The following is a 15067-nucleotide window of genomic DNA, read 5'->3' on the forward strand; positions in this document are numbered from 1 at the left end:
TGGCGGTGTATGTTTGTGGGAGCTGTCTGCGTCCGGCTGGTGTCCGATGTCGCGCGACCGTGCTGTCTGCGTTGTCGGCCCGGCTGGTGTCCGATGATGCGCGCCCGTGGGAACTTGAAGAGATGGAATGTGCCGCGCTGCAAAATGGTAAAGCATTGTGTCGTGTCACGTGATGGTGTCCAATGCCACATAACTCCTCCAGGGGGTGAAAAAAAGCGTGTCCTCATGCGTTTAAACTGTCTTCGAGATTATTTTCTCTACGATGGTTTCGTGACGACGTCTGTGAGCGAGATTTCCTCTTTTCTATCTGATTTGATACGGCTGAGATGAAACGACTAAAGTAAAAATAGACAAATATGATAATGGCAATAGATACTGTAGTGGACACTCCCAGTCCAGTTAATAAGCTCCAATTCCAAGTAATATTTTTATATTGTTGCAAGTAGATGTGTTCGATGTGTTTGCGATTCGTCAATGTTCTATCATCCAGGGAGGCTAAAGGAGTTTCGACAACTTTTCGATGAATTGCGATGTTGAATACTGTCCCATATACAGCTGGACTCTTGACATGGATTTCTTCTGATGTGAAGCTTTTGTTTCTGAATTGTATGGTGCAATTAGAAAAAGTTAATAAGAAGTTTCCATTCAAATGTCGATCGTTCGGTCCACGAGTTATTGTGATTCAGTGCTAGTATTTCTATTACTTTTGACTCCTCCTTTTGCAACTCTGGCACTTTAAGTATGTAGAGCAGTTTGTTGTTGTTGACTGCTATTTTAGGTGTGACATAAGAAATGATCTCGTCAGGAATATCGCTTTTAACTCCTTGGTCTTCTAACAGCTGTTGTATAATAGTAATTTCGCGTGGTGATAGAAGTTTGCTGCTTGTAATAGACATTTTGGATAACGATATCGCTTCTTGTATATCTTGTTAATTGTATCTATATTGATAATTGCCGTCAGCATGTCTAATTCATTAAGAAGAATGTCGTTTCTATTTTCAATCATCTGCTTCATTTCGTTGGTGAGGTTTTTAATTTTCATTCCAAGATTTTCATTTACTAGGAATTGCTGATTATTACTCTCTATCAAATCGTTCATTGTACTGTTGATGATTTGCAGGTCATGTGCATCCGGGCTTCCTCCAATCCATTTCCAAACCGAGCCTATAGCTTCTACGCTTCTTATCAAACGCTTCCTTGGTCTTATGAGATTAAAATTAGAATATAAGTTTCTAACCTTATGCTTCGCAATTATTGATAGAGGACTATTTGTTTGGGCGAAAAGCTACTTGAGTTAATAGGTGCATTGTATTTTCAATTTCTGTTATGTTTACCTCATGTATTATATTGATATTACCGATTTGAATTTTGCAATTATGTTTCTCTAGAATTAAAATTGGTTGATCAATCAAACTAGTTATTTTTAATTCTTGGGCTTTAATATGAGCTATTATTAAAATGACCATCAACATAACTATTCTGACGACGTCTTGTCGTGCAGCAGAAAAAAATTTAAATTCAAAATTATTCATTTTTCAATTAATGATTTAATTTTCTATTTCCTGTGATTCCTTCGATTTCCTAACCCTTTTTTATCAAGTTTCTTTTCCTAATTTAAATGCTTTAAATTTAAATGAGCGACACTGAGTCGTACCACTGCGATCCTTTTTTTTTTCTTCTTCTTTAGTTTTTTTTTTTTTGCTAAAAAGAGAATGAAAAAAATAAAAAATTGTGCTCAGCCAGTCGTCTGTTCTTATTTATTTTTTTGTTTTTGAGACGTCAAATCCTGTAAATATATAAAAAATATTAGTTTCTTGTACAATTATGTTCTTATGCGTTTTATTTTATTTTTATTGCGTTTGACATTTCTTGGTCCAATTTGAATGGTTTTTTCATTATTAACCAAACATTTTGATTTTGAAAAGCGTGGATCTAGCTTTTTTCTAGTGTTTTTCTTTATATAAACATCATGTCCTTCATTTACAGCAGGTGCAATTTCTTTTTTGTCGTTATTTTTCTTCATTCTATTTGCAGCTAGCTGAAGGTTCTTTTTACATTTTTGAAAATTTTGTCGGCGTTATCGGCTATTTCTGGTGGGTTTATCGTGTACCCTGGATTAAAAATAATTTCATTAGGGGTATAAGTGGTGACTGAATGAACAGTATCGTTGTACATTGAATTCGCTATTTGCACTATTTCAGGAGATGAATTATTGATGAATTTGTGTTTGTTGGTATTATAAATTTCAATGATAGTACTATGAGTTTTTTCTATTTGGCCATTTGACTCTGATGAGGAAGCGAATTCTATTACGGCTCCGAAATTAGCTAAAAATTCTTGGAACTGAATGCTAGTAAAAGCTGCTTCATGGTCGCAAATGATTTTTCTTGGTGGTCTAAATGTTCAGAAATACTGTGAAAGGGCATTCCGTATATCTGTCATGTTTCTAGATTTAATTTCTATAAGTTGAAGGTGCTTCGAAAATGCACAAATTAAAGAAAGGTAGTAGTGTCTATCCATGCCGAAAATATCCATATGGACTCTGTAAAAAGGACCATTTTCTATTGGCCTTGGTGAAATTTTTATATTATATGGTTTTCGTTCGTATTTGTGTTGAGTACAAATTGTACATGAATTAATTAATTGCCTGATTCGTTTGATCATGTTTGGGAAAAAGTAAGATCGTTTAATCTGACTTTCGACTTCGGTTATGCCTCTATGGGCTCTATCATGTTCTTTTCTTATGATAATGTCTTGCATTGTTTCGGAAGTTACGTCTTCAACCATATTTTGTGTAATAATGAAATGGCAGTTTGTGTTGCAGAAGCATTCTCTGTAAACTTCTTGAATTAAATTAAGTAAGTATTCTGGAGCTAACACAGCATTTTGCTTTCCATTCGAATGATCTTTCAAAAATGTTGTAACTTTTCTATTATCAAACGAAGTGGAGCAAATAGTTGTTCGCTTATAGTTTGGAAAAAATTGTTCCGTGATAACGGAGTCGGAGTCCGTTACTTTAAAAATGATTTGATTTCTGTAACTATTAATAGCTCTTTCTGTAAAATGCATATAATAGTCATCGGATGTGTTTGCTGAATGTGCTGTTTCGGAAGAAGATGAACTGATATTATTTTCCACAGATACTTGATCAACAGAAACAACATTTTCTAGTTGATTGTTGTTAACTTCGACTTTTCTACTAAGTGCGTCTGCCACAACATTTGTCTTTCCTGTCTTATAGATTACGTCGTAGTCGTAATTTTCTAAGTCTAATCGCCAACGTATCAATTTAGCGTTCTTATTTGAGTTTTTTTATGTAAATAAGGGGTTTATGATCGGTAACCAAAGTGAATTTGTTACCATACAGGTATGGCTTAAACTAGGTTACTGCCCATATGATGGCTAGTGCCTCTTTTTCTGTTGTGGAGTAATTTGACTCTGTTTTGTTTAGAGTACGGCTTGCGAAAGCTATGGGTTTTTCTGTTTTATCGATTACTTGTGATAAAACGGCACCGAGGGCATAATTGCTGGCATCAGTTGTTAATATAAAAGGAAGTTCAAAGTCAGGATAAGATAAGATTTGATCTGAAACTATTATATTTTTTAAATTTTTAAAGGCTTCCTGATATTCGTGATCATTAAAGTTTACTTTTTCATCCTTCTGTAACAATTTGGTGAGGGGTTTTGTTAATTTTGAGTAATCTTTAATAAAACGTCTATAATACCCTACGAGTCCTAAGAATTGTTTTATTTCTTTTTGATTGGATGGAAGTTTCCATTCTTGAATTTTTCTTATTTTTTCTGGGTCAGGTTTGATTCCGTCAGGGGCAATAATGTGTCCAAGAAATTCCGTTTCTCTGCGAAGAAATTCACATTTGTCTAATTGTATTTTAAGATTGAAATCATTTAACCTCTTAAGGATTTTTGAAACATTGTTGAGGTGATCTTGAAGATTTTTACCAATTATGATTATATCATCAAGATACACATAGCAGATTGATCCAATATAGTTTGATAAAACATTATTCATCGCACGCTGGAATGTCGCTGGGGCATTTTTCAGGCCAAACGGCATTCTCGTAAATTCAAAATGCCCTAAAGCTGTTGAAAACGCTGTCTTTTTTTGATCGTCGGGGTCCATTTCGATTTGATGAAAACCTGATTTTAAATCTAAGGTGGTAAAATATGCTGATTTGCCAAGATTATCTAATATTTCTTCTATTTGTGGGATGGGAAATTTATCGTTAATGGTTTTGTCATTGATCTTACGATAGTCAATAACAACGCGCACTTTTCGTTTTCCTGATGCGTCTATCTTTTTTGGAACAACCCAAACTGGCGATGAGTAAGGGCTAATTGAATGTTGTATGATTCCGTTATCGAACAATTCCTTGATTTGCTCTTCCACATCTTTTTTAAAAACGTGTGGATACCTATATGATTTTGTGTAAACAGGGTTTTCGTCTGTTGTTAAGATTTTATGTTTTATTAAAGATGTAGATGTAAGTTTCTCTCCAGCCCTAAGTAAAACTGTTTTATTTGCAAGTATTGTTTTAAATAATTCATCCCTCTCTAGTATTGACAAATGATCTGTGCGGATTATTTCGCTAAGCACTTCATTTGTAACGCTACAATCTGGATGTAATGGGATTGGGGAAATTGTTTCAAAATTATTTACTATTATGTTTAATTTTCCTTTGACATCAGGTATTGTTTTTCTGTGCTTAAAATTTTTGCTGTCGTTTTATTGTTATTAGCTCTATATAAACCTGGCTCAATAACAACTCCTTTACAAAGTTTTTGAAACGTTGGTACGAACCAATCGCCATTAACGGATGTTTCCATTTCTAAGTTGTGCGAATATAATTGTTTATCGGGAAAATATTTTTCATATTTGAGTTTCATGTTTCCGATTTCAAATGTTTCTTCTTTAAAATTTATTATTGCTTGGTTTTTAGCCATTAGTTCTGAACCAATGAGTGCGTCGAAAAAATTATGAAATTTTAACTCATAATAGGTTTGATTTGGAAAATTATCGCCGAGTAAATTAATACGTCCTTTCTCCGTAACGTGCTTACATCCAGCGGTGTTTTTTATTTTGGTTTCCTTTACCTTTCTTGTTTGTGGGAGAATGCCCGGCCGTATTATATTTTTATTTGCTCCAGTATCGATCAAAATGTTTGTGGGATAAGTTTGAGTATTTGATATAATGTAAGGCAAGTAATTTACGTGTTTTTGTTTTCTGGATGAATTAAGCAAAATTTATGTCTAATTCATCCTCAGACTCAGATTCTTCGTTATCGGAGGGTTTTGTTATTTCAGCATTAAACAGTTGTTTCTTATTTAAAGTAAGTCGACTTTTGGTAGAACCTATTTCCATCGGTTCGGGTGGCAGATTCGTGTCAACTGGTTTACGAGGTTTGTAATCCTGTTGCTGAGGCTGTGTGATTTTTGTATTGTTAAATTTCCTTTCTGTTTGTTTTTTATTATTTCCTTGCCCTGCGGTATGTGAGTTGCCTAAGTATTGTTTTGATTGTGTTAATTGAATATGGGTAAGGTTTCTGTTAGATTCATTTGATGTAAATTTACATATAAATGCATACGCATTTTCGATTGATTTGGGTTCAGCAGCTTGTACATACCCAAAATAGGGTTTCTGCAGCCCACTGACGTATGCAGCTAGACTATATTCGTCTATAAAGTCGTTTATGGCATCCCAATGAAGATTGTACTTAGGATTTTGTTTTGCCAACGATTTTATATTGTGAACCAGTTCCTTAGTTTTCTGATAATGCGTGTTTGCGTTACCATCCATTTTGTTATGCCAGAGTTGGCAGTTATACGTGGAAAGATCTTGTTTATCTCCTAGAGATGTTATCAAAATTTCTTTCACTTCACTGAACGTTTTTGGGTTGCCGTTTGTACAAATTACATCTTTAGCATGCCCCTCTATTTTGTTTATAACAGCTGTCACATAAATTTCAAATATTTGTGGTGACACGAGGTTTTCGAATAAACGAAGAGTTTTTTTCTGCTGTTTCTATCCAACTTGCGAGTTGCTTTTTTATTGCCATTAAATATGGGCAACATTTTTATGGGATCAGGGATACGGAACGGATCACCTGATATTGTCACTTCACGAGGAATAGGATCACTTCGTTGGTGTGCTATTCCCTGGTTTCCATTTGTACTTTGCCATTGCAACTCCTGCTGCGTTAATCTTGCACTTATGTTTTCGATGGCTTGTATCATACGAGCCATCTGATCATTACCACTCTCTTGAGTAGTTTGAGCTTGAGGTTCCATGTTTAGGTGCTCAAGTGATAACTGCAAATTTGCAATTGGTATGTGCGAATATTCCTCAAATACCGTACTTTCTTCTGATTCGGAACTTGTTTCAGATGTAAAAATCCTTTCCTGAATCAGCTGTTGGGCCTTTTTGAAAGCGTTGTTCTTGATTTTTGGCATAAAGAAAGCCAATCCTAAAGCTCTATCTGGTAGTGGCTCTAGGTACGTGAATGAAAAGAAATTTATAAAACTAGTGTGATGCGTCTATCTGATAGTGCGCACTCACATTAATTTTAAATTCTTTCACCCCCGATTTCTTGTGTTATTATTTAGGTAGTTTTACTGAACACGATTTCACGCACAGAAACTCAACACTAAATACTCACACGGTTTATGTTGAAGTCGTGTTTGGGCGAAGGCCAAGAAAACAATGACGGTGCTCCGTGTGCGTCTTAGCGGGGGGATCCTCAACTCCTCAGCGACGTTGCCGTCCTTGGTGCTTGTGGATGCTCGATGCTCGTAGATCACGATGCACTTTACGGGATCACTGTTGTACTGTGTTATTAGTTCAGTACTTTCCACTGTTTCTCACTATGACGTCACTTTTCTTTAGTGCCTACCCGGCTGCGCCAATTATGCGGTGTACATTTATTATTCGGCTTTTTATTCAAAAAGATTAAATGTTACTCCAATGAGTTCTAAACTAAAACTAAACCCTCACATTAATTCTACCTCGGTTGGCGGTGTATGTTTGTGGGAGCTGTCTGCGTCCGGCTGGTGTCCGATGTCGCGCGACCGTGCTGTCTGCGTTGTCGGCCCGGCTGGTGTCCGATGATGCGCGCCCGTGGGAACTTGAAGAGATGGAATGTGCCGCGCTGCAAAATGGTAAAGCATTGTGTCGTGTCACGTGATGGTGTCCAATGCCACATAACTATATAACACCATATAAAGCTGGAGACATGCCTCGCAAAATATTGACACCCAAAAACCAATTTCCATCAATTGATTCGTTTAGAATTTGTTTAAAAAGAACATAATCTCTGATATACAGCGCCACACCTCCTGTATGTCTTGAATGAGATAAACAAAAGGAACATCTATATCCAGGAATATAATATTGTTCAAATGCTTCACTTTCTGTGATGTGAGTTTCAGAAATGAAAATTAATAAGGGTTAATAATAGTTTCCACAGTTGTTCTTTGCATAATATTATGTGTAGAAAGTCCTGCGACGTTTAAGTAAATTATTTCCCCATTTTTTGGGGTGCTATTCTTTGATTGCTATTGTACAAGTTTGGACATTTTTTCTAATTCTTTTTTATGTATTGGACACCATTTACTATTGGCAGCATGGTTTGTATCTAGCATGGCATTATTTTTTAGATTTTCATTTTCACAATTTATACACCTGAAGCATAATGATTTGCACGTTACTGTTAGGTGGTTTTCACCACATTTTGAACATGTTTCTTCATTTTTGCAAAATGTTTTGGTGTGTCCATATTGTGAGCATTTGAAGCACCGTAATATTCTTATAGATCGGACCAGACGACAATCAGCAAACCCAATACGTATAGTTTTTAGGGTGTTTAGCATAGTGAATGATTTTTCATCTACATCAATAAAAACATTACAATTTTCATACTTCAAATTTTTATTTTCGTACCTGCCAGCAATTTTGATTTGTACCCATGGTATCATAGAATTCTGTTTTTTTAAAAAGTTGATAATTTCTTCATCCGAGTCTTTTTCAGTCATGCCCATTACTTTCATTCTAATTAATGGATTAGATGTTGAATATTCCGCTCCAAGATCCGCTTCAATGTCTTTACTTAATTTTTCTTTGTTAGTATTTAGTGGACATTGTACCATAATTTGACCCCCAGTACCATTTCGAAAATCTGAGAGGTTGTACTAAACCGGGTCCAATTTGGCTCGCAAATATGCTCTGGTTACATTGCATGATTGAATTTTATGAGGAATGATTACAAATTGGTTTTTATTCTTTTTTTTAATTCTACAGTATCGCGGACGAAATCGCACGTTAAACGTTATCTGTCAAATTCCATATAAAATTTTGACAGGCCTTCCGAAAAAATCGCATCCCATGGAGCACAGACACGGGCCTAAGTGATAGACAATCGTTTTTCAAATCAAGGATTACTAATAGACTGTTGATAGTTGTTAATTGGAATGGAAAACCCTGAATAGTGCAGGTAGTTTTCTGCTGTCCACGGTGATACTACACACTAGTGATGCGCGTTGCGTTCCGAACCTGCCAGATGCGATCCGTTCCAGCATGCAAGCATCCGGACCGCGATCCTTATTTTTAACACAAGCAGGTTCAAACTGAACCTGTTGCTCCCACCGTTCTTTGTGATCCGACCTGAACCGACTGTTATCAACGATCTTATCGATCCGATCTGAACCAGCTGCTCTCAGCGTTGTCGGCGATCTGCGCTGGGTCGGTTGCTCTCAGTGCTTATTATGATCCGGCCTAGAACGCACGACATTCTACTCTCTTTGTATGATGAGTCGGTTTGCTGTAAACAAATCAGCCAGGTTCAATTTAAACCTGTTTCTCTCAGCGTTCTTTTCGATCCAGTCTGGAACGCACGATCATCTGCTCTCTTTCATACGATGGGCCGATTTGGTACGTACAAAGGAAGCAGGTAAAATCTGAACCTGTTTCTCGCATCTGTTCTCTTTCATACGATGGGTCGATTTGGTACGTACAAAGGAAGCAGGTAAAATCTGAACCTGTTTCTCTCAGCGTTCTTTTCGTACCGGGAAAGAACGGCGTTCTCTTCTCTTTTGCTTCTTTCTAGTATGAACACACACACATTCTGTCTATGTGAGTGATAACAGCGCAAGCCATACTCTCTCAGTCAAAGAGATAACGGTACAACACCTGAGCCGTGAAGCCAGAGAAGGATAGAGATTTGTGATTGGTGGGAAGCTAATCGCCAAAATGTAAAGAGACAATCCTGCACTAACGATAAGCGCAATGAATGAAATGTTTCTCTTCTGCCATATGGATGTTAACAGTATAGGTGCGTTATTTGGACTGCATTGTGGTAGTCAATGAATTGCTATGATTTGGGTGCTAAGCTGCTTCGTTGTCTCCAATGAACTCGTTTGAATTTTTATCTGAGATGGATCTAAATATTTAAGGTGCATGACACGTTTAGCCTTCCGCAATAATTTATTTAACGCCGTGAAACAGCGCTATTCTTAACGACAATTATAGTGCACTACTGGACACTTTCACACCGGTAGTTCACCGTACAGTATACAGGGTTTTCGAGCATTATATAGACATGTTCAGCGAGTTGTAGATTCGTCCAGGCATATAATAGACTCTTTCAGCGAGATATAGAATTGTTCGGATGTAGGTGTAGACATGTTCGGTTATACTGTAGAGCTGTCACTTTCGTACCCCTTGGACTGCAAGTTGGATCATTCTCATCAGAAGGTAAACAAACGGTTTTCGAAAAAATATGCTTTTTTCAACTAATTTATGTATTAAACAGCTTGGAGAATGATTATTAGCTACTTTAAGGACTTTTAAGAATGAAAAATTGAACCCTGCGGCACAGTGTGTAAACAAAACAAATGACAGCTCTACAGAATCGCTGAACATGTCTACACCTACATCCGAACAATTCTATATCTCGCTGAAAGAGTCTATTATATGCCTGAACGTATCTACAACTCGCTGAACATGTCTATAAAATCCTCGAAAACCCTGTAATGTCAACCTTACAGAAACAACTTAACAGTCTATGTATTTTATATAAACCACTGTTGTTCGATTCTATCTGCTTCTATTAAGAAATATTAATTCAATCAATGTAGTGTAAATTAATCCATACGAAATTTAACAAGCCAATTAAACTTGTAAGCTTTTTTATTTTGCTTCAAAACTTCATATGCGTTCCAACAAATTTCTGATTCACTTCTTTATTTAGAAGTATAAAAGGGAATAATGATTAATTTTAATGAAAAAGGAACTGTATAGCGGGCTACTTTAGTTAAGCGTTTTTATGGTAGTACAAGAATAGTTTTACACATTCAGTAAACTATTATTTAGCTTTGTTTTAATTGAAACTGTGTGATTACTGCACAAAAAATATATTACACAATATTCGATGAATACTCTCAAGTTAACCATACATAAAGTGAGCAACTGAAAAAGCGTAACCATGGGAGGTCATCTCGAACCTGCGTTCCGCGTTCCTTTCTTTTTCTCCAGATTGGCAGGTTCGTTCCGTTCCTCAATTTTCGGAACCATTCCCATCACTACTACACACAGCCACGCACTTGACGATACACGCTGTGTGGTGCGGTGGACGTTGAGAATTTAGTGGTGCAAATGCACACTTGGCGACACTCGCTCTGCGGTGCGGTGAGATTTGTGTTCTGTGTCCAGTGGTGCAAATATAACAACACAACAGACAACAAAACCTGTGGCTGTGTCGTCGTGTTGGAGCAGGAGGCCCGTACGGTGCAGCGAGAATAATCAGGAGCAACAGCGATGAGGAGCAGAAAGTGTTGCGCTGAATTTGTTATTTTTTTCACTGTGCGACTGTAAAAAGTGTTTTTTTTTAAATTATGTGCGTTAATTTAGAACTAAGTGCAGTGATTATTGTGCAAGTGTTGTGTTTTTTTGTAGGGGAAGGTAGGTAAAGACGGACACGTTGAAGGAAATGGTAAAAATCTAGGGATATATAATTGTAACGATTATGAAAATGTGCATATATTATCTTACACTCATGTTTTATCAGAAAATGTGTTGAAACTTTTAAGTTTCCATCGATTTTTGCGTTTTTTTTTTCATGAATGAAAAACATGACTTTTTTCGTGCAGTTTTGAAATGTTCGGGTAAGACGGACACCTGATATGGGAAATATGGACACCATGAAGGGTTAGATAGACACCTATAAAAACGTTGGAAAGTGAAGAGTTTTACAGTATTTTAACAAATTCTATCGCTTTCCACGTCCTGGTACGTTTATAAACCAATTCTTGACCTATTGCAACGACGGTTCATTCAACCATGAATTTTGAAATTAAAAGCGGCGCTTGTATACCGCAGAATGCAGCATCTAAAGCATTATTGAAACATCACGCAACAGCTGACGTTGTTCCAGCTTACAGAACAACAGTCTAGAACTTCCTTTTATGAAATTACTCCGCGAAAAGTCCACAACCCCAATATTTTTTGAGGAACTTATTAATAGTTTAAGCAATTTTCCACCAAGTCAAAATTCAACATTTGATATTTGTAGTTCCATAGAATTTCTCATCTATTCCTAAACGATGTCGTATCAATGGCTCATTTTTGTATTGCTTAAAGTTGTCCAAGTCGTGACAAGATATCAGATTTCGTGAAGTATCTCATCAGCGTCGAGCGAGTAATAGCATAACGAATGGCTACTATTTTGACCGGTGTTTCATTTCTCACTTATTTCAATACTTTCTCTAGTTGCTGATTGGTTTATAGCCTGCGAATGTGCCCTTATTTAAGGTATTTGAAGAAATCTATTTATCACCAATCGATACTTACTTACTTATCCGGCGCTACAACCGCTTTGCGGTCTTGGCCTGCCTCAGGAGTGTCCAAAACCGCTCACGGTCGCGCACCTTCGTCTGCCAGTCCGTTATCCCGGCCTTAATGGCGGACGCCATCTTGCCACCTCAATTTGGGCCTACCATGCCTCCTCTGTCCTTGTGGACGGCCTAAAAAGACTTTACGGGCTGGGTCGTCAGTTTCCATTCGTACAACATGGCCAGCCCACCGGAGCCTGGCGAGCTTAATACGCTGTACGACAGTGAGGTCGCCGTACATCTCGTATAGCTCGTCATTATAGCGGCTCCTCCATTGTCCTTCCACACATACGGGGCCAAGTATTCTTCTGAGCATCTTCCTCTCGAACGCGGCTAAGAGGGTTTCGTCAGATTTGGACAGTGTCCATGTCTCAGAGGCGTATGTGAGTACTGGAACTATATAGGTACTATATAGTCCCAGCTTCGTCCGTCGCGACAGGTTCTTTGAGGTGAACTGATTTTTCAGGCTGTAGAATGACCGGTTGGCAGCCAGCATCCTTGTGCGCAACTCAGCTTCCATACTGTTGTCGTTGCTGACCTTTGACCCCAGATAGATGAATTCTGGGACGACTTCAAAAGTGCGTTCACCTATCTGTACATCACGCCTACGTAGATTTGGATTATTCACCAATCGATATAAGAAGTAAAATAAATCTATAAATTCGGTGTCCATCTTTCCCTACAACAGAGTGTCCGTCTTTCCCGCTTTAGTGTTTAAGCCACCAGAAAATAATATTTTATGTTGCTTTCATTCTCGTTCTTTCGCCAGTTTTTTCATTGATGATCACGACAACTCATTCATGAAATAAAACTTCCGGAAATATAAACAATACAAGTTGTAGAGCTTAAGATCCGCAGTAATCAAATTAGGTCCACAAGGGTGCACACGATTGAAAATTTGTTTTGTTCGTAAATTTAACCAATTTTGCATATATTATGCCAAAAATGTTCTTAAATTTGTTGTTAAACTTTAAGTTAGGATGCTTCATATTTGATTTTTTCGAAAATTACTTTTTTCATGCATTTATGAGAAGTGTCCATCTTACACGCAGTGTCCGTCTTTACCTACCTTCCTCTCTTCTATGTTGGTTCGATATTCAATAAATCGAATTACGTTAGTGTTATGGTGTGCACTGTATCATTTTGGAAAGGACCCTGGCAATAAAGGGGGAGGGGACTAATAAAACGAAGGTTTCGTGCCGAACTCCGTTCGGGTTCGTTTCGGCTTCGGGTTACTTCGGGTGCTTAATATTCGTCAACTTTTTTAAGTATGTCCAAGTAGCAACCGAAGCTTGTTTCTCCCAGTTTCAACCCCCTCATGTCCAAAAACTGCCTTCGCTCACTATTCCTATCCCATTTATACGTTTGTTGCGTTCTCGCTCATCAGGGTGTTAGTCAATTATCTCTTGCCACAATAAGATAATTCTCCTGCACACTTCGTGTGTTAGATCCCTCCCTATTGAACATAAGTCATTTTCTTCCATCGCATCTGGGTGTTTGCTCTTTTCCATCCAAGCCAAAGAGCGACTTCAGTGTGCTCTGAACCGTGGACGTGACAGTGTATGTTTGTGTGCTGCGTGAAATCTTTTTCTTGCTTAAAACACTTTCCCGTACTGCACCATCCGCGGTGTTCTTTCTGCTTCATCGGAGGACGATTTTTTATCATCTAATTGTTTGGGTAAAAATCCTTTTCTAAGTGTCTAGTGCTATGTGACATTTATTCTAATTCTAATATTATTCTAATATGCAATGTTTTACACATTACAAGTTTCAGATGTGTGCTGCTACCGCTAGCTGTTCCTCAAACTTCTTAAAAAGTGTGACACTGTGTGCACAGGCGTTCAAGTTTCAATTGATCCTCAAGCACAAAGGTAAGTTTGTCACATCTGTATATCAAGTGTAATCTTTTTAACAAAGTGTCTATCAATAGTGTATTTTTTCAACAGCCTTCATACAACACTGCGGTTGAGGCACGCCAAATCTGATGACATCTTTCCTGAACCAAGCAGGCTGAACACGCGCACCACCAAACGGGCTCCAGCGCGGTGTGAAGAGGGAAGAAGAAGAGAAGACAGAATGTAACCGTGTGTGTATGTAAGTATGTGAGAACACATGTGTGAATCCTCTTGTGGGAACTGCAAAAAGAAGAGAATAAAGAGTGTGAAGCAGCTAGGCTGCCACAACCAAATCAAGAGAGTGAATTCTCATTTCAATCCGAAAAACTGGGAGAGAGTGATGACATGCGAGAGAGAATAAAACTAGAAACACGAGAGAGGGCCACACGAAGCGCTTTCGGGTTTTTTTTTGCCATCGCGCACATTTTGCTTTATGCGCGCGACTAAGTGAGCCTTGATGAGCGCGATGGCTCCCATACAAAGGCCTTCGGCTTTGCTAGCTGGGAGTTAGTGATGGGAATAGTTCCGAAAATTGAGGAACGGAACGAACCTGCCAATCTGGAGAAAAAGAACGGAACGCGGAACGCAGGTTCAAGATGACCTGCCATAGTTACGCTTTTTCAGTTGCTCACTTTATATATGGTTAACTTGAAAGTATTCATCGAATATTGTGTAATATATTTTTTGTGCAGTAATCACACAGTTTCAATTAAAACAAAGCTAAATAATAGTTTACTGAATGTGTAAAACTATTCTTGTACTACCATAAAAACGCTTAACTTAAGTAGCCCGCTATACAGTTCCTTTTTCATTAAAATTAATCATTATTTCCTTTTATACTTCTAAATAAAGAAGTGAATCAGAAATTTGTTGGAACGCATATGAAGTTTTGAAGCAAAATCAAAAAGCTTACAAGTTTAATTGGCTTGTTAAATTTCTTATGGATTAATTTACACTACATTGATTGAATTAATATTTCTTAATAGAAGCAGATAGAATCGAACAACAGTGGTTTATATAAAATACATAGACTGTTAAGTTGTTTCTGTAAGGTTGACATTATACTGTACGGTGAACTACCGGTGTGAAAGTGTCCAGTAGTGCACTATAATTGTCGTTAAGAATAGCGCTGTTTCACGGCGTTAAATAAATTATTGCGGAAGGCTAAACGTGTCAGGCACCTTAAATATTTAGTTCCATCTCAGATAAAAATTCAAACGAGTTCATTGGAGACACATGCACAACGAAGCAGCTTAGCACCCAAATCATATCAT

At 37.5% G+C, this 15067-nt stretch overlaps 1 protein-coding gene and 1 long non-coding RNA gene across 4 annotated transcripts in view; one reads left to right on the top strand and one right to left on the bottom strand.

Annotated features, from left to right (window-relative positions):
* The window catches only part of LOC120894796 (rho GTPase-activating protein 26), a 233603-nt gene that overhangs the window by 116140 nt on the left and 102396 nt on the right, over window positions 1-15067 (bottom strand). The gene's annotated exons all lie outside the window — the stretch shown is intronic.
* Window positions 13484-13953, top strand: LOC120894804. The gene is made up of 3 exons (XR_005738242.1): window positions 13484-13576; window positions 13667-13769; window positions 13829-13953. It is a non-coding gene; the product is annotated as an uncharacterized LOC120894804 (long non-coding RNA).

The sequence above is a fragment of the Anopheles arabiensis genome, chromosome 2 (genome assembly GCF_016920715.1).
Source record: "Anopheles arabiensis isolate DONGOLA chromosome 2, AaraD3, whole genome shotgun sequence".
In the NCBI taxonomy this organism is placed as follows: Eukaryota; Metazoa; Arthropoda; class Insecta; order Diptera; family Culicidae; genus Anopheles; species Anopheles arabiensis.